Genomic DNA, 19,787 nt, shown 5'->3' with positions numbered 1-19,787 from the left:
TTTAAGGGAAACAGAGGTAATATTCGACCTCAGTAGGTTGAGATCTATATACTAGGGTAGTTTAAGAAATTTTGGCCACCATCGACGGTGGCCGACGGTGGTGACTGACACCGGAGCACGGTGGGAGTTGGCTGCCAGACTTCCCTCTGGGGAGGGAAGTTAGAGAGAAGGGAGAGGTTCTCTCCTAAGGAGAGAGAACCAGAATAGAGAAATGAAGAAAAATGGCCAAAACAATCGGTTTTTGGGTTTTTAAATCCCTCTCCAAACGACGTCATTTTGGAGAGGGACCTTTGTGTAATTTAGATTATGGATAAACCCTTTCTGAAACCTTTAAAGTTTGTATACTTCCATCTTAGTCACTAAATTAAATTTTTGAGCATTTTAATTTTGTTCCCAGATTTTAGTTTATTATAATTTAGTCATTTACAAAATTATATATATTTTAGGTAAAATAATAGATTTAGACCTTTAATTTTAATATTTAATATTTTAATCCCGAAAGCATGTTTTAATTTATCTTAATTTGATATTTGAATTTAATATAATTTTATTTTAATCACTAAATTAATAAATGTGTAAAATAGCATGTTTAGTCATTGTAAATATTAAATGATTAATTACGAATTAAGACATTTAATCTTAATATGTTATAATTTAGTCCTTAATTTTAATACTTTCATTTATTTTACAAGCTTTATTACTTTTTACATTTTAATACTATGTTTTAATTTTATTAATCATATTTTACTTTCATATATTTATGATTATATATTTATCATTAGTATTACTATTATTATTTATTATTTATGTCAATATATATATATATATATATATATATAATATTTATCTAAGTCTTATAAATGTATATAAATAATATTTATTTATTTTATGAAAATCCTATTTATAAATTTAATATATTATTTTTAAATCATTTCAATCATATTTTAATATATATCAATATTAAGAAAGTACAGTCTTAAAGCAACTGAATGTCAATTTTCTGATATTTTTAAATAAAAAATATTTTAATATATAAATATATTATTATATTATTTTTTATTAAAATTTATTTATTTTTTAATATTAAGAAAGGAGCTGTCTTAAAGCACCTAGAAGCCATTTTCTGATTCTAAATAAATAAATATCTTGTTTAATAATATATATATATATATATATTAATATATTATCTTAAAATTATATTAATAAACTTAACAGAATTATGGATTAAATATATTTTTGAACTGTTAAATTTCCAATAATAGAGGATTTATAATTAATAAGTACCAATTTTGGGCGTTATAGGGGTGCTAATCATTCCCTAAACGTAACCGACCACGAATCCCTTTTTATTTCTAAAAAGAACGAATTTTTGGTTAAGCGCATATCAGTTTATCTTTTAACTGATGTTTTCTTAAAAAACTCTTTTAAAAGGTAATTTTTAGGTATTCGACTTACCTAACCCAAAAGGCTGATGGCGATTCCCAAACCATTTTTTTTAATTATTTTTTTTATCCACATTATTTTTCCCGCCAAGTAAAAATTTCGTGCCCGGGCAAAAACCGGTTACGAGAGCTTGGCGACTCCGCTGGGGACGTCAAACTTTAAAATCAATTGTAAATTGTCTCTATCAGTTAGAAATTAAAAATTAATATATTTAATTTTTAATTCTTTTCTTTCAAAATTTTTTATTACTTATTATTTTTTATATTATTTTATTAATATTTTTTTATTTATTTTATTCAAGTATTAATTATTTTATTTGTCTGTTAGAGGTTTGAGCATTTATCCTCACACACAACACATGTATAAACATAAGATTTTTAATAAAGCTTGTCCCTTTTAAGTGGGAGTGAAAGTGACATCTTCGTGAGAATTTATTCTCCGTGTCAGACCTAGCAAGTAACTTTCGGGGTTCATATATCCTATGTCTTCGTGAGAATTTATTCTCCGTGTCAGGCATAGGGAAATGTGTCCCCTCGAATTGAACTCGATCTGCTTAAGTCTGTAATGGACCAGGATTGAGGGTTTGGCAGCCCAAGGGGGGCACTAACAAGGACAGTTCGAGTACCTTTACTCCTAGAACCGAGACCCTGCATATAATAAACCCTAGAAACTCTCCCGATCTGAAACCATGCCGAAATTTTGTCAGTAGGTATACACAAAGGAGAAATAAGCTCTAGCTTTTAATTTATTTTATTTCCTTTTCTTTTTCCTGAATAAATGCATGCGGATTAAAAATCATGCGGTTAGGTTAATTTTTCCAAACAAAGCATGGAACTAGAAAGCATGAGGTTAAGATTTATACCTTGATAGATAGATTTTTTTCCATTAGTTGATACTAACTATTCTATTTTTTTCTTATTTTTTCATGCATGTTACATTGCTATAATATGTTCATATTGATTTCTTTTGTTTGCATTGCATGATCATGGTATAACCAAAAGGTGTTTACTTGAAAGACTGTTCATCATATTGGAAAGAAATCGTAAATGGACAAAAAGTTTTATGATCAAACAAAATATGATGCGGCCAATGAAAGACATCCTGAAGAAACTCTGAGGATCGAGGGAAGTTCTGTACATAGAGAACCAGTTATATTAATACTAAAAGTATTACACAAAGATCCTACCAGATTGATACCAAAAGCAGTTTATGGTAAGAACATCAGTCAGGGAATTCAGAGTAGTGGAGGTTTTTATGAAGCTCAAGCATGTTATTTGAAGGACTTGAATGACCAAAACAAGAAATTGAGCACATAAATGAAAACCATGCATAAAGATTTTCAGAAGATCAGTCAAGCCTTTCAAAATGTTGGCCTAGGAAGTACCCCAAAAGAGTGGATAACATGGGTCACCAAGCTAAAAAAGAACTGCAACTTATATGAAGACCTTGTTCAAGAACTTCTTGAACACAAAGGTTCTCTTACGAGGGAAAATGAGCAACTCCGAGAACTGATAAAGAAGATGAAGAAAAAAAGAATGTCACGGAAGAAGTTGCAGTCCAGACAAGAAATATGGCCCATAAGCTGATAGACTAACTTGGCTTTAGAGAAGAAAATGGGAAAGTATTCTCATATATGTAAAGTTTTGTTGAAGTTGGGACTGAAAGTTGTCCCCTACATGTAAAAGTTTTGTTTGTTGCACAGAAACTTTTGTGTTCAATGAAATCTGTTCTAAGATGATCACTCTTGAGTAACATCTTTTCATACATGCATTTGCATTTCATATCTTTCATTTTTATCTTGTATTTATACTTTTGTGTTTGCTTTGGCATTGCACAGTTTGCATTCTTATTTTTACATTTATGCATTTTCACATTTACGTTACATTTGTTATTTTAAATATTGTTATATACATTAAATATAAAAACATGTAAATAATTAATGAAAGGTTTTGTAACAGTAAAACCAATGTCATTCATTCATTTTACTTTACCATCATCATGAAAACAATGGAGCAATCTTATGAGGGACTACAAGATCAGTGGCCAGAACAATTGACAGGGTTACCTCAGGATATTAGGAAAGAAGCATCAGATTCAGTACCAGATGAACCAAATCAAATTATTCAGGGGATGACATCTGATAAAGAAGAGATAACTGATAAAGAGCAACCATGCTATCAGATTAATGAGTCGAGAATGATAACGAACCCTGGGGCATCCCACTCGAACCCAAAGAATAGCCTCATTAATTATTCACAATATGAGGAGAGAGTCAATAGGGCGGAGAAAGCAATCAGAAACATGAAAGATGTTAGTGCCCATCATAAAAAAATTAGAAGCAAGAGAGCTCAGCTTGGTTCCAAATTTGGTTATTCCCCATGATTTCAAAATGCCAAATTTTGAAAAATATGATGGAACCAGTTGTCTTTTAATCCATTTGAGAATGTTTTGCAGAAAAATGGAAGGATATTTAAGTTCTGATGATATGTTAATTCACTTTTTCCATGATAGCCTCGTTGGCCCAGCAGTAATATGGTACAATCAGTTGACCCAAGAACAGATCAAGAGATGGGTTGATCTAGCTGATGCATTTTTGGGACAATATCGGTATGTTAAAGGCTTAGCTCCAACACGTATGGATCTTCGAAGAGTAAAGAAGAAAACCAATGAAATATTTCAAGAATATGCCTTAAGATGGAGAGGAGTGGCAGCACAAGTTCAACCTCCCATGTTAGAAGAAGAGATATCTCGTATGTTTCGTGATTCCATTCCAGCGCCTTTCTTCAAGTTAATGCAGGCAAACCCGACGAAGGAATTTGAGAATCTTGTGACAAGTGGAAAATTAATTGAGAATGTAATCAATGAAGAAAACTCAAAAGTCACATCCAGGAGCCCGACGGATCAAAAAGCAAAAGCTGATCATGTGAATGAGTGTCGCATCCAGAGTCCTCGCAATTGCAAAAGAAAAAGAGCGAGTAACTGTTCGGATCGACCAAAGAAAGTCATGCGATCAAGAAAAACTTTGGAAGTGTTCCAAACTTCCATCTCAGACTTGTATCCTCATTTGGTTAAAGGTCAATACATCACACCAAGACCAACTAAAGTGACACCAAACCCTTCTGCTCATAGCTATGATCAAGATAGTGTTTGTAATTTCCACTTGGGGGTAAAGGGACATTCTACATGCAATTATAGGCCACTGTTAAAAGAAATTGAGATGCTTGTTGACAAAGGGGTTTTGACTCAAGAAATGATCAAGAAATGGGGGGCAAATGAGGAAAAGAACCCTGGTCCAAATACACACTTAATCTTATAGGAATAATGAGGCATGATAAATAAACAAGTGGAAGTGTTATCTACCACTATAGTACTTTCTATTTTCAGCATCTTGTTTGAACTTGTTTTTTTGTTCCTTTCTCCACCTTTTGTGCAATAAATAAATGTGTATTGCTTTTATGGTTATGAGCAAGGAATCAAGTTTTAACCTTGAGATTATTGAGTATCAAGTAGATTAAATATTCTTTTAATTTTTCAAGAGTTATAGATCTTTGGCAAGTGGTAAAATTATATCTTCCATATCCCATCCAACGCCAATTACTCGACCCGTACCAAAACCAAATTCTGACACTACAATTATCTGAGACTCTGAAGAAATGTCTCTACCTGTTTTTGAGACACTCACTCTAGATGTTTATCTTCTCGAGTAGAATTGATTGATGACACTACATTCCACCATATACATGACTTCATAAGTCACACATTTGTCCTTCCAAATACAAAACCATCATAAACCAAAAAAACCTCAAAAGAACCAAACTTTCAATTATCCGGGAATCTTCCTGCAAGAAGAGACGATATGAGGCATCATGAATCAACTTATTGAAGATGATTTCGAGTGATTGGGGCATACTCAAAGAAGAAGGAAAAATTGATTGATTGAAATAAATATATCATGCATTAATTACATTTTTTTCATGTAAATAAAGTTAATATTGAATATTCATCCCCCTGGAGATACCTCTTTTTACAAGGACTTCTATGTATGAGATGACTGAACTTCGCACACAGATCAAGCATGCAAATTCAGTGATATATCGCCCAAAGATGAATGGGGCATTTGCAGGAGCAAATAAGAACCTTAAGAGGATCATTACAAAGACCACTGAAGCTTACAAAGATTAGCACGAGAAGCTACCTTTTGCCTTATATGCATATTGAATTACTGTGCGAACATCTACTGGGGCAACACCTTATTGTTTGGTCTATGGGATGGAAGCAGTCTTACCAATTAAAGTTGAGATCCCATCATTTTGTATCCTAAAGGAGGAAAAATTAGAGAAGACTGAATATATACAGGCTCGATTTGATCAATTAAACCTTATTGATGAGAATCAATTGAAAGCTAAGTACCATGGGAAGATGTATCAGAAATGGATGATGGAAGATCACAACAAGAAAATACATCCGAGAAAGTTCCAAAAGGGTGATCTAGTGTTCAAAATGATATTGTCTATACATAAAGATTTCTGTGGGAAATGAATGCCTAATTGGGAAGGGTCATATGTTGTAAAAAAAAAGGCATTTTCCGGAAAAACGTTGATCTTGGAAAAAATGGAGGAGAAAGTTCTGAGAAACTAAATAAACTTAGATTCTGTCAAAAAATATTATGCTTGAGAGAAAAAGGACAAAAGGAAAAGGAGGCGTTCAAAGAAATTGAAGTATTATACTCATCCAGTAAAGAAAGAAGAAAGAAAAAAGAAAAAAGATGAAAAAGGAAAAATGAGAAAAAAGAAAAAAGAAAAAAGAAAAAAGAAAAAAGAAAAAAGAAAAAAGAAAAAAGAAAAAAGAAAAAAGATGAAAAAGGAAAAAGATGAAAAAGGAAAAATGAGAAAAAAAGAAAAAAAGGGAAAAATAAAAAGGGGAGAAATTGAATCAAGATGGGTGACTCCAGGGAGCCTCAAGTTACAAGATGGATCAAGTATAATTAATTCAGATATTCATATTCAACAAGAAGAGCAAGAAATGATGAAGATATGAGAAAATGGAAATAAACCCAAAATTTGGCAATCTAGAGGGATCCAGATGATGGAAAAATCCCCAGCAAGGTTGATCCAAGTCAAGCAAAGCAAGATTGAAGGCATCTAAAGAAAATATCTTCAGAATTCATTCCGCCTCTCAAGATTGATTTTTATTTGCAAAAATTGGTTTTTAAAATCTTTAATGCATGATATGAAAAATGATAAAAGGGGGGTTCAAGATGTAAATTTTTAAATAACATCTTGAAACCAAATGAGGATTCGAGTTGAAAACCTAAAAAGGCGGCTCGAATAATGAATGGTGCAATAATGACATAAAAGACGATCTTAAGCTCTTAATGAAGCACCGCACATCCCAAAGACGTTCCTGAGAGTCTGGAAACAAGAAGTATTTCTACAAAGATGAGCATAAAAACTATTTCTTCAAGTTAGTGGAAGCCCAAAGCGACATACTGAACCAATTTGAAAGAACCTACTTTACCAAAATAATCCTACACCTCAAATCAATCAATAATTTTGACACTTGCCATAGGACTATGATTTTTGAATGATTTAAAAGTGTAGTTGATTTATTTGATATTCATTAAACTCATTGTTTATGATTTGATTCTATTGTGAACCTGAGAAGGGCATTACTTTGCAAAATTCTTTCATTATTCGATAAAGAAAGGAGAAAAAACATTTTCAAACAAGACAGTCTCAAATGAGGAAGGTCCTTGAAGCAATTGTTGCTTATTCTACCTCTGTTGTAGAAAAAGAATGAACGAGGCCAGAATGATGAAGCATTTCACTTTCTTGAAAGCAAGTGGTCCAAGAAGCCAGAAAGTCTGGAGAATTGAACTTGTGGCGCTCTCCGGTGACATCATTAGCATTCCATCAGGAAAGATTATCGCTTATTTCATACTGAGGGCGATAAGCATCACCAGACAAATTATTTTCCCCAGCCATCAATCCATGTTTCTGGCAAATTACATCACAGAGATATAAGTCCCAGTAAGATGTATTATGGGAATGAACAAGTCACTACCTGTACTCTGGTTATACTGTGATGCTAGCTCAAGTCTTGATACATCATTGCTGCCTCTTCCATACTGATCAATTTCCTTGACAAGATTATATTCATTATATCTTTCAGAAGATTGATGAACTTGAAATTGAGAACATATGACACAGAATAGGACATTGAAACAGATTCTACACTTATAAGCCTTTCATATGGGTGAACATTGGTTACAGGATTCCAAAAGTTGAGATAATCAGTCTTACCGTCTACTAAACCTTTCCATGATCCGGGAAAAGTATAATATGGCAATGGTATCTTGAAGCAACAGAAGAAGCAGTCACTATAATAGTCATTGCAAGAAAAGACACCAACAAAAGTCTTCTAGTCATCCCGATGATATTTATTTGTCCCAGTAAGGTTGTTACATTGGATGTCACTGACAACAAGGTCGAATTCGTCAAATCTACTCATCAATTGCTCCAACTGATCAATATTCATTTTATGCGCATCTGTTTTCAAAGATATGCCAAGCCAGTAGAAGACAACCTCTATATCACTGATCCCAGAGAAAAGAGACAGGACATTGAAACTTAGAAGCATTTCCACTTCATCAGGTTTAAGTGGAACAACTTTATTCCTTCCAACCCATACCAGATTCCATTTTTGACACTCATCAAGAACATACTTTTGGACACTCGAAGGTGACTCATCGTCATAAGCTTCAAGAGCCTTACAGATCTTTCTGTCAATTTGGCACTTCCTGTATATGTTTGTAAACAGTTCAACTTTGTTCTGGGAGCCCATAAAGGCCACCATTTTGTGTCAATGAAAAAGCATCATGTATGGCGCAAGAAGGAAGCAGAATAAAAAGAAATTTGTTCTCAATTGGCAGATTATAAACATAGACCCTTTTTAGTGTAGCAGCATGAAAATACTTTGAATCTACAAATTCTGGCTCTACATCGTATAAGCACCGTGACATTTAGGTCCAAACACTAACTGGAGCAAGTGCCATGTTCTCGTAGTAGAAATAAGGAGGCCCAATAGCATTTTCTGGGAGTGTTCTTTGAGTTATCTGATCTGGTTCGGTAGGAACCCCATAACCAATCATTGGAATTGAAAGATGAACTGTATGATCGTCTTCTTTAAGAAGCTTCCTCTGCTTATTCCTTTCCTAAAAATCATAGCTCGAGTTTAGCCTTTTCTTGTAATTAGGATCATTGCATAATGGATTCCTATCTTCTACCAGAAGAAGTGCGTCAGCATCCTTTGATAATTGAGCAGCACATATAAAATTGTTCAACTCTACAATTGATGAATTCAGACCACATCTCTTCATGGCTATTGAAGCCTCAGCTTCTGAATACCCCATTTTCGTCAAGTATAACAGTTTATTCTCCTCATCAGAATTATAATTCAGGATTTCCTCGATATCAGAAGAACTATCAATATCTGTGAAATCATCCTGAAAGATTGCTTCATAATCAGATGAGTAGTTATCAGAATTAACATGTTGCATGGGTGTGGATGTTTCAAGAGCCTGTATCACTGTATATGTAGTCTTGCTATTGCATCAGATTAATGTTCACATAAATTGGTTTCTCTTCTACAGAAAAGTATATTCCATAAATAGCCTCCACTGAAAGATGATAAGCCACTGTATCGGCCTGGAATGGATTACCAAGCGATTTATACCGCTTTGTCTGACTAGACTCCTCCATATCCAGAAGATGATCTCCTCATTCACATATCTCAGACGTTTCTGTCAGAATGGTTGAGCACTTCTTAAGTTTGTGACAACATGAAGAGAATTCCTCCAGTTACTGCTGTTTAGTGACACCAGAATGAGAGTATTCAAGATAAACATATTTGGGGTATCTCGAAAGCCATTTCAGACAGAAATGATCCATGTAGGGTATTCTTGGAAGCTCATCTCAATAAGAAGTAATGTTGAGCGCATTTTTTAACATCTGTATCAGCAAATGTTGGGGCATTTTAAAGGTTATTTCAGACAGATCCATGTGGAACATTTAAAGGATCAGCAAGAAGCAAATGCTAGGGCATGCTGAAAGCCATTTCAATCAGAATCAGAAATGTTGATGTATTTTGAATGTATGTATCAGCAAATGTTGGGGCATGCTGAAGGCCCATACCATCCTGTGTCAAGATTATTGCCTTGAACAAATATTTCCAATAAGATAGAAAGGTATGAAAAATGAAAATGGTGAAACAGTGACAGTCGAGCTGACTATACATAATTGCTTCGTTCATCAAGCAGTTACATATTGATCATGTTGTTGAACAAATGTATACTCAGCAAGTATGGTTTCAAATACCCAATCTTCTTAACATATGTCACATGATAGTGTATTCTTTGTTAAACTACATCAGGGTTGGATAAAGATGGTCTCCAGGCAGACTATTCGATCCAGGGTTCAGTTCCTCGAGATATCGGCTTTGAATTTGGCCTTTTGTGTGTCGGTGATAATTGAAAATATTTCTTTGAGATTCATGGCAGTTAGTTTTAACCATACTGTTGGGATTATGAAGCTGTTTTTCACATCAGTTTTTGCTTACTTGATGACATTGAAAAGGGAGACTCAACTCACTTATATTACTGTTATTCCCGTTGTTATTGGGGTTATAATTGCCAGCCAGGATGAACTGAGTTTTCATTTATTTTGGTTTTATCATAAGAAAGCGTGATCAGTATCACACTTGCCCTTTCCTGAGAGGATATCAAGATCAATTGGTATCTCTTATTCAATTCGACACTAGCATATCTTGTGGATTTGACCAACTTTTTGGTCATACCAATATCTCATTTGTATTCCCACTGAGTTTTGTTCTCAAGTGGTCTTGTGACATCATACAAAAGCTTTAAACAATATGCAAAGAGTTTTCCTGACCAGCAATCCAAGCAGAAGCCACAGGAAAGGGTGAATGTGCTGTCAAATACGAACCAGTAATTATGGTGCTAAACCAATGTTGTGATCATATGGTTTCCATCTATTGATCCAAGATGAAGTCTGTTTTCTTCAACCCCAAGATTAGAAATGAGATATGATGAAGATTTCTTTCCACAGAAGGAGAGCTGAAATTTTAACAATAAGAAACTAGTGGAGCCAACTATGGTTGAACGACATGTTGTTGTTAAGCATCTCGATATGATATGGTCCAAGTTGCCTTATTCGAGATTTGATTAGATGTGGAGACATGAAAGGAATTAGGATAAATCCTCATTGTGATGTATTTCAAGAGTCAAATCAGAACAAACATTGCTCTTCTAATTAATCTCTGATGAGTCAGGCATATCTACATCTACACTCTTCAAAGATGATATATTCTCTCTTCAAAGATGATAAATTCTCTTTTTAAAGATGATAGATTCTCTTTTCGAAGATGAAAGCTTTATTGGATTTTTGCACAAGTCCAAGCAATTGGTTTTATCCAAGACAAAATGGGGTATCAAGTTCATAGTTCTGACTACGACAAGAGTTCCACAAATGAAACATTTTTTCTGAGACTTTAATGCAAATGAAGAAGATAAAAAGATACAGATTGATCAGATGATTCTGTAAAAATGCAAGCTTGATAGCATAAGTTGCTACACTGATATCCAGAGGTAACCCTGGAAATAAATGATGAAGTGAAGGAAGACCAAGTTCACCACTTTGAAGTCAAATGAAGATTGCATCAACATTATGCATTCATAAGCACATCATTTGACAATACATTACATTGATACATTTGATTGCATTCAAACATAAGTTTTTTTCATATTTTCGTATGAAAAAGAAGATTCGTGATGAAAAATACCTTACAAGAACAAGGTAGAATTACGCAAACATCTGAAGAAGAGATGGACGCAATCCACAAGAATGAGCATTATTTTGAGATTGGGGCATGTTACCCAATCAACATGTTATTTGGAAAAATAATGAGAAAATGATTTTCATAGTTTCTCATTTTATCTTTTCTAAAATGAAATTGTTGAAAAGTAAGAAAACGATTTCCTTAGTTTTTTTTTACTTTGTAAACTATTTCCCACATCTATAAGTCCTACAGTGCATGATGTTTCCAAAAAGCCTTCGGGAGCTTTTCGATGTTTTCAAAGCCTTAGGGTCATATGTAAGTCCTACAGTGCATGATGTTTCCAAAAAGCCTTCGGGAGCTTTTTGATGTTTTCAAAGCCTTAGGGTCATCTGTAAGTCCTACAGTGCATGATGTTTCCAAAAAGCCTTCGGAAGCTTTTTGATATTTTCAAAGCCTTAGGGTCATCTGTAAGTCCTACAGTGCATGATGTTTCCAAAAAGCCTTCGGGAGCTTTTTGATGTTTTCAAAGCCTTAGGGTCATCTGTAAGTCCTACAGTGCATGATGTTTTCAAAAAGCCTTCGGAAGCTTTTTGATATTTTCAAAGCCTTAGGGTCATCTGTAAGTCCTACAGTGCATGATGTTTCCAAAAAGCCTTCGAGAGCTTTTTGATGTTTTCAAAGCCTTAGGGTCATCTGCCCTTCAGTGCATGATGTTTTCAACATTTCCATTCTACTCAAAAGAAGCTAAATGAAAAATTATTTTTTTTTCGTCTTTGCTCTATTCTTGTTTACACAAGAATGAGCAAAGAGGGGCAGCTGTAAACACTAATTTTTTCATTTCGTTTTATTATTATTATTATTATTATTATTAATATTATATATTATATATATTATTATTATTTAATAAATATTACAAACCATTTTACAAATCTGGAAGCCCAATCAGATTTGGCCCAGATTTAGATGGCCCAAGACTAACCCTAAATAAAGCTAGGGTTTTCATCCTCAACACCCAGTCGTCATTGCTCACAGCCGTTGGATCATACTAAGATCCAACGGTTCACAGGAGGTCCAGCATGATGCAGCTAGGGTTTCTAAACCCTAGCTTCTATGTTACCACCGCTGAGAAAGATGAACAGCCGCCGCCTCTGCTGTCATCGTTCCATACTACCAGATGGTCCAACACCCCGCTGCCAACACCACTACTTCAACCAACTGCTGCCAGATGCCTCAGCCATCTTCCACGACGCCCACACAAATCTCCAGAAGACCTTAACAACCGTCCACGTTGTAGCTATGGGGTGAGTCACCACATAGTTCGGTGACTCACCGAATTTCACCCATGGGACCGGTCCGAGGAGCCTCTCGACGAGGCCTATAAATGGCCACCATTTCCTGCAAGGGGGAGGACAGACAAGAAAAAAATGGGAAATACACAAATGGAGCAAGAACGAGCCAACAACAACACCAACGACACAAAGAAGCAAAAAAAATAACTAAGAGAAGAGGAAGGGACTTACCATCGTTGTTAGAGCCACCAAACACCTCCGAAGCATTCGAAACCCGAAGGTATAAATTGTAGATTTACTCCGATTAGGAGCCTTTTAAGGGAAACAGAGGTAATATTCGACCTCAGTAGGTTGAGATCTATATTCTAGGGTAGTTTAAGAAATTTCGGCCACCATCGACAGTGGCCGGCGGTGGTGACTGACACTAGAGCACGGTGGGAGTTGGCTGCCAGAATAGAGAAATGAAGAAAAATGGCTAAAACGATCGGTTTTGGGGTTTTTAAATCCCTCTCCAAATGACGTCGTTTTGGAGAGGGACCTTTGTGTAATTTAGATTATGGATAAACCCTTTCTGAAACCTTTAAAGTTTGTATACTTCCATCTTAGTCACTAAATTAAATTTTTGAGCATTTTAATTTTGTTCCCGAATTTTAGTTTATTATAATTTAGTCATTTACAAAATTATATATATTTTAGGTAAAATAATAGATTTAGACCTTTAATTTTAATATTTAATATTTTAATCCCGAAAGCATGTTTTAATTTATCTTAATTTGATATTTGAATTTAATATAATTTTATTTTAATCACTAAATTAATAAATGTGTAAAATAGCATGTTTAGTCATTGTAAATATTAAATGATTAATTAGGAATTAAGACATTTAATCTTAATATGTTATAATTTAGTCCTTAATTTTAATACTTTCATTTATTTTACAAGCTTTATTACTTTTTACATTTTAATACTATGTTTTAATTTTATTAATCATATTTTACTTTCATATATTTATGATTATATATTTATCATTAGTATTACTATTATTATTTATTATTTATGTCAATATATATATATAATATTTATCTAAGTCTTATAAATATATATAAATAATATTTATTTATTTTATGAAAATCCTATTTATAAATTTAATATATTATTTTTAAATCATTTCAATCATATTTTAATATATATCAATATTAAGAAATGACAATCTTAAAGCAACTGGATGTCCATTTTCTGATATTTTTAAATAAAAAATATTTTAATATATAAATATATTTTTATATTATTTTTTTATTAAAATTTATTTATTTTTTAATATTAAGAAAGGAGCTGTCTTAAAGCACCTAGAAGCCATTTTCTGATATTTCTAAATAAATAAATATCTTGTTTAATAATATATATATATATTAATATATTATCTTAAAATTATATTAATAAACTTAACAGAATTATGGATTAAATATATTTTTGAACTTTTAAATTTCCAATAATAGAGACAATTTTTAATTAATAAGTACCAATTTTGGGCGTTGTAGGGGTGTTAATCCTTCCCTAAACGTAACCGACCACGAATCCCTTTTTATTTCTAAAAAGAACGAATTTTTGGTGAAACGCATATCAATTTATCTTTTAACTGATGTTTTCTTAAAAAACTCTTTTAAAAGGTAATTTTTAGGTATTCGACCTACCTAACCCAAAAGGCCGATGACGACTCCCAAACCATTTTTTAATTATTTTTTTTATCCACATTATTTTTTCCGCCAAGTAAAAATTTCGTGCCCGGGTGAAAACCGGTTACGACAGTCTGTTTATGCCAGCGAACCCAAATGGCCACTACTACTGGATGTTAGATGAAGCATTTATTAGTACATTGTTCGCATCATAAATAGATAGATATTGGATGCTCCTTTCCTTTCTTTTTTCTTTTATCAAATTGAAATTCATTTATTATTTAACTATGAGCATACAACAACAAAGTGGAATAGACTAATCGAGTATAAACCAGCCAATATAGGCCCAGAACATACGCTCCAAACACGTGAGGAAACCTATCTCTCGTCAAAATTATGCATCGATATCTTATTAGGACTTTCGATCCAAATCTGATCATACTATCATCTTCTTAAGAACTTTAAAGTTTAAGGTAGCCTTTCCATCCACAAATGGAGACGTAATTAATAGAGTTATCAAATGAATTCCCTTCATCTTTTACTCCCATCTTTCGTATATGGCTTTCATTTGTGAAGTTACATAAATTTCCTTTCCCTCAACAATGAAAGTTGTGTTTAGGTGATCAAATTGGCTCGGAGCCTACATTGCCATACTTGAGGCCTCAGCACAGGGACCAAAAACTACTGGTTGCTGCCCATTCTTCCTCTGCTGGGATCGAAATCTTTAAACACACGAATTCAGTTCGTGAGACCACCAAACAAATTACAAGAATTCGTTATTTTTAATATATTTTAGGCTCATAAATCTCTAAATTATTTATGATGTCGATTGAATTAAGATTCAATCGTTAACGTAATTAAACTTTAATAATGAATATATGTTTAATTTGACTTGGTAGTTCAATATAATAAGAATGTTGAGGCAATTTCAGTACAAAGTACCTTTGTCAGTTAGATAACGCCAATTTTCTCTCCCCGATTACTATATCCCATTTTCGAATATTAAAAATCCTCTTGATAAACATTTATATTTTGAGAATAAAAATATATACTCGTGTCTAAATGTACATCGAAGGTAGATATTATAAGATGTTAAAACAAAAAATTTCAATACGATTAGTCTAATCGATTCTTTACTTGTCAACAAAATGTTGAATACAATTACAGAGGTTATACTAATTAGGATGCCGACGGGTCCTTGTTACCGGTACCGTACCTTAGGCCGAGTAAGCCATGCGGAGCAGGAAAGGAGCATGTGTGCCGGAAGTCCAACGACCAACAAACATACTCAACGGTTCACTTATCCAGTTAATCCAACAACTCAACTCAGTTTGACTCCTTCTTTGTATACTCAAATCCAAATCGTTTCACAATTGGAGTTACTCGTGAATTCAAGCTTAAATCAGAGAAATTAAACACCTTTTAAAACTAAAGTTGGGTGAGTAATAATGGTTTACGACTCTAGCCATTAATTAATTTAATTATGAGAATATAAAGATATGATTGAATCAATGAATTAAGAAATGATTAGGTTGAGATACGTCCAAAAGGGGTTGTTGGCTTGGCTACTTGGCTTTATCAACAAGTTAGGCTTTTCTCGTTTATATATTTACTTTTTCCCAATCAAATCATGTCTGCTTTGAATCTAATTCCTTTATGAACCTCCATTCACTATGATTTGTATAATAGACTATATCACCCCAAATAGTTCAACTATTCACTCTCTAAGTTCAATAAGTTTGCTTGGTATCCAGATCTCTTTACAATTTTTTTGTGGCATAATAATAAAATTAATCTCTAACGTTGATATAAATAATCACGTTGATCTCTATTTTAGAGCATTTTAACTCTTAATATTTCAATTGTTAATCAAAACAATCATTATTAAATGAAAATTATTAGTTGGCAAAAATATTCACATGTGTTTAACTATTCATATAATACATGTCATATCACTCGAGCTGATGATGTAGCATATATCACTTCACTAAAATAAAGACGTGACATGTATCACATTCCACAAAATAATGCATGGTATGTGTCATGTCATATAAATTGATGATGTAATATGTGTCACGTCACATAAAATGATATATGACATGTGTCACGCCATCCAAAATGATAACATTATATGTATTAAATCACTAATTAAGCCATGCAAAAATGTCATGTCAGCAACATGTATTACTCGTTGATTAACTAATGGTTTCCATACAATATGTGTTATTTTGATCAAAAATTAAAATGTTAGTGACTAGAATGCTCAAAAAATAATAGCTCTCAAAATGACAACTTGTACAAACGTCAAGGGATTAATTTTATCGTTATGCCTAACTTTTAATTTGTATCGATTCAAATTGAACTATTATTTAAGGTAAATATATATTTTTTATATTTAAATTTGATTTCATAAGTTAAATTTGGGGATCAATTTAGAATGAAATTCATAATTTAAGGATGAAATTAAATTGTTTAAAAGTTTATGGATCAATTTAGAAAGAGAATCATAATTTGAGGACATATAGTAAAATTAACTCCCCTAAAAGGATAAGCGAATACGTGATAAGCACGTGTTGCGGTTAATTAAAGACAAAAAGAAAAGGTAGTTCAATGCATAAATTTCTAAGCCAATGGCTTTGCATTTAACATCGAGGGGATATAACTTTAAGTTTCATACAACTTAGTCTTCACATCAATCAAACTTAGAGATTTGTTGTACCAAAGTTGATTATCTATCAGTCTATCACTCATACCTTAGCGGATAATACATAAATAATCCTAAAATTATTAATGGAATCTTAAATTTAATAATATATTTATGTTCCATCAAAATCAAATTAGTTTCTTAAAGTAGTATGCAATGTGCTTGTGATGTGGGATAGTTTTGGAGGTATTTCATTATTTTTCAATTTTTTCATTGACGTTATTAAAGAATTAAGGGTGTGTTTGGTTCACGGAACGTAAGATTACCAGTGGGAATGTAATATTACGAAGGGATAGGATTACTGGGAATGTTGTATTTCGTGTTTGGTTGACTTAACAGGAATGTAAGATTACCGTGTTTGGTTAAAAGAATAAAAGATTATTAAAATGTATATTTGACAAAATTATCCTTGTTATACATTTGTTTTTTTAACAAGTTGGAAAATATTTATATATTTTCTTTAAAAAATTTAAATTTATAAAATTTATATAATTTCTTTTACAAAATTGAAAATATAAAAAGGTTTAATAAAAAGGTAAAATTTTATTTTAACCCCTTAACTTCATATAAAATTTTAATTATAGACTTTTTTGGTAAATCTAAAATAGTTTAAGGATAAATTTGTAATTTAACCTTCATAGAATTTTTATTATTCAATGACAGAAGAATTATATTTTTTAAGAAAAAAAATTAAGGGCATTTTAGTCTAAAACGCCGGTAATCCAACAATACCTAAGGAAAGAGAGGTAATGACATTCCCGGTAATATACCCAAAAAAACCCACTATTAATAATCTTACATTACCAGGAATGAGATTCACGGGTTAGTCAAACGGGGGAATGTGGATTCCATTCCCATGAGAATCTCACATTCCCCCATCCAAACACCCCATAAGGATCTTAAATTATATTAATCAAATTTATGTATTGGTAAGAGATATTATTTTAGTTTTGTTCGGTATTAAATTTTTGGGTTCAATTTTATAAAATCACATTTTTGTTTGTTTTTATGATAGATTGTCTTTTCTTTTTTGGTACGTTTTCGGTGTTTTAATTATTTTTTTTCCGTTTAATTTTCTCATGACTAGATTTGAGAATGTATCGATTGATTAAGATGACACTTATTTATTATCCTGATGATATTTCATGTTTTGGACTCTTGAATTGGATTTGGATACATGGTTTGCGTTCGAATATAGTTTTGTCAAGACGCTCGACTCGACTCGAAAACTCGAAAATGAAGCTCGACTCGACTCGAAAACTAGCGAGCTTAAAATTTTCAAGCTCGACTCGAACTCGAAATCATGAACTGAAGCTCGTGAGCGGCTCGAAAAGAAAAAAAATCTTAAACTTAACTCGATTGAAGCCTTAAACTCGAACTTGAATATTAAATACATGAAAATCTTATTGTATTTAAAAAAATCAATACATAAATATTAAAATTATTAATCATTTATTTTTTTAAAAATAAAATTTTAATATATTATGTTTTCGAGCTGCTCACGAGCTTTTCGAGTCGCTCACGAACTTTTCGAGTCGAATATCAAGTAGCTCGTTTCAGCTCATTAAGAACTCGAGTCGAGCTCGAGTCCATTCGATCCGGGTATTTTATCGAGCCTTGATCGAGTTGATATCGAATAACTCGCGATCTGTCTCGTCTCATTTACAACCCTACTTTAAATAGTTTAATTTAATGTTGTGGTTCATTTACCCACGCAATCATATCTATTCATATATATTTTTTATTCAAGTTTTTTATATGGATTTTTAATATTTTATTTGTATGATCTTTAAATAATCTCAAATTATTAGTATCTTGTGTTAATGATTATAGGGATATGTACTAATTATATGTTCATTGGAATATTGTATATTATCTCTTCTTTAATAAAACTGTTGACTTCTATTTGCATTAAAATAATAATAATAATAATAATTGTTATTATTATAAATTGAGTTAATTGCATTACACATCCTTAAATTATGACTATTATTCTAAATTATTCCTAAATTTCTAAACATTCCAAATTCATCCCCAAACTATGACCCTCATTCTATATCGATCTTCAAACTTTTGAATGTTTCAATTTCATTACTAAACTTTTGAATGATTTTCGGGAATATTATTAGATTGTTCAAAAGTTTGGGAACCAATTTAGAACGATAGTCATATATTATAGATGAATTTGTAATGTTTAAAATTGTAGAGATCAATTTAAAATAAAAATCATAGCTTGAGAATAAAATTAAAATGTTCAAAAATCTAAATACCAATCTAAAAAGAAAATACGTAGTACATCTGGCTTTTATAAATTTAATTTAAAACTTCATAATAATCTTTTTGGGCCAAATTCACGAAGAGTCGAAGAGGTTTTTATAACATTTCTGAGTATAAAAGAAAAGCCTTTTATCAAATGTAAACATCATGTGAATATAATATTGAACATATCAAGACATTTATCGAGTGCATGACAACTTTACTTTGAAGACTTTTCTTCAATGAATAAGAAATCTCTTAATAAAAATTCTAAGTAGCACCATTATTATTATTATTATTATTATTATTATTATTATTATTATTATTATTATTATTATTATTATTATTTTAAATTAATCACTGATGTCTGATTTATTGATCGATTAATTCATATCGAGTATTGCAGAGGTGAGGACGACCCTCCCAACCTATCAACGCTATAGCTTTTCTTGGTGTACAAAGGGTAAAAGAAATGATCCCAACACTATTAATATACTACGAAGATAAAATTTTAAGATTAAAATTAAATATATACACTCGAAATTATGATATTAAATATGGTGAAAA

The sequence above is a fragment of the Hibiscus syriacus genome, unplaced genomic scaffold (genome assembly GCF_006381635.1).
Source record: "Hibiscus syriacus cultivar Baekdansim isolate YM2019G1 unplaced genomic scaffold, ASM638163v2 tig00002919_pilon, whole genome shotgun sequence".
Taxonomy (NCBI): Eukaryota; Viridiplantae; Streptophyta; class Magnoliopsida; order Malvales; family Malvaceae; genus Hibiscus; species Hibiscus syriacus.
This window is presented reverse-complemented; position numbering follows the sequence as displayed.